At 37.0% G+C, this 1,500-nt stretch overlaps 1 protein-coding gene across 2 annotated transcripts in view; it reads left to right on the top strand.

Annotated features, from left to right (window-relative positions):
* Positions 1-552: 552 nt before the first annotated feature.
* clcn5a (chloride channel, voltage-sensitive 5a) overlaps positions 553-1,500 on the top strand; it is a 27,032-nt gene continuing 26,084 nt past the window's right edge. Inside the window, exon 1 of one of the 2 annotated variants that reach the window (XM_024287598.2) lies at positions 553-1,217. The gene's annotated coding sequence lies outside the window, so the exon portion shown is untranslated. The remainder of the gene's footprint in view (positions 1,218-1,500) is intronic. The other variant, XM_024287599.2, reaches the window with a different exon arrangement.

Raw genomic sequence — 1,500 nt, 5'->3', positions numbered from 1 at the left:
TTTATAACGCCGTTAGTAACGCCGTTATACTTAAACGGCGTTAGTCCCAACACTGTGGTTAAGTTAAGGGTTACGGTTAAGGTAAGGGTTACAGTTAGGGTAAGGGTTACGGTTAAAGTAAGGGTTATGGTTGTTTAACAGACTTACCTGAAACTTAACTACTACATTTTAGATTTAGACTCTTTGTTTGTAAGCACCGCTGAATGTAATTACATCGCTCTGGCCACAACAAAACAGCTTCTATAAACATCACAAAAAGGAATGGTTAAAACTGGTTAATAAGGCATATACAGTTCAAATTAACTAATTTTACTATTTTTTATACAATTTTAATGCAATTTAGCATTTTATAAAATGTCCACAGTTAAATATTCATTCAACAATANNNAAAAAAAAAAAAAAAAAAATCAGTCATGGGTGAATTCGGACACGGCCGAAGGTAAATTTGGGTGAGATGACGTCACGTTGGTAGCTGTCGCAGTGTTTACGTCCCTTAAGTCAATAAAGGTTGAATTGAAATGTACAAATTGACTCATTTGCTCCTCTTTCGTCGCACTAACAACTTCTAGTGTAGTTTAGCATTTGGTCTGTGATGTTTTTTGCTACAAGGAAATGAAGAAAGAAGCGACTTTTTATTTGGAACACTAACGCTGGGAAAACGACAAAGTGAGACAGCTTAACCGGAAGTATGTTTTTCTGACTAAAAAATAAAACTACAGACTTTCACTTAAAATAAATAAATAAAATAAATATTTTTTCAATAAATAAAAAAATATGAAAATGTACTTCATTCAAAACTTAAATTTATAAGTAAAAAAATAAAATCCCCAAATGTTCACTTAAAAACATTGTCTCCGGTAAAGAGGATGTTACCGGAAGTGATGGGTTACTTGTCGCTAGCAAAACAAGCGTCTTTAAATATAGCAGATTAAACAAAAACGGTGGTATAAATACGCGTGATAACACAGTTTGGCGGCTTTTAATTCGCTTTTTTTCAACAATTACTGTTTTTCGTGTTTGGACTTTCATGGAAAACAGCTGCTTTCTGTCCGGATAATGGCGCTGAATTCGCACGTAGCCGTTAAGTTTACATCGGCTCCTGCTGCTGACATAAGCGGGTCCCGCTGAAGACGACGGCGGCGGCGGCGGCGGCGGCGGCGGGGCAAATCTAAGTCACAAGACTTCCTGGAGCTGAGCGGTTGTTGTCTTCTGTACAGGTACGGCAGTTCTTACACCGCTTTATCCTTGTGACTAATAAAATAGCAAAAAAAGACGTAAACTGGAAACACGAACTACAAATTAAGTTCGTCTGGTGATAATCTTCATCTTGTGCCTTTCTTTTTTATTTTTAGCTAACGCAGCACTAAATAACAGCAAAACCAGCTTTAGCTTCATAGCTGTGTGTTTTTCGCAGAGCACAAAACGTAAAAGAGGAAATAAGGGGCGGAAATGGTGACAAAAACTTCCTTTCTAGTGAAAATGAAGAGTCACAACTGCCTG

This window comes from Oryzias melastigma, linkage group LG18 (assembly GCF_002922805.2).
Source record: "Oryzias melastigma strain HK-1 linkage group LG18, ASM292280v2, whole genome shotgun sequence".
Taxonomy (NCBI): Eukaryota; Metazoa; Chordata; class Actinopteri; order Beloniformes; family Adrianichthyidae; genus Oryzias; species Oryzias melastigma.
Note: the sequence above shows the minus strand (reverse complement) of the source record. Positions and strands in the feature narration are given on the sequence as shown.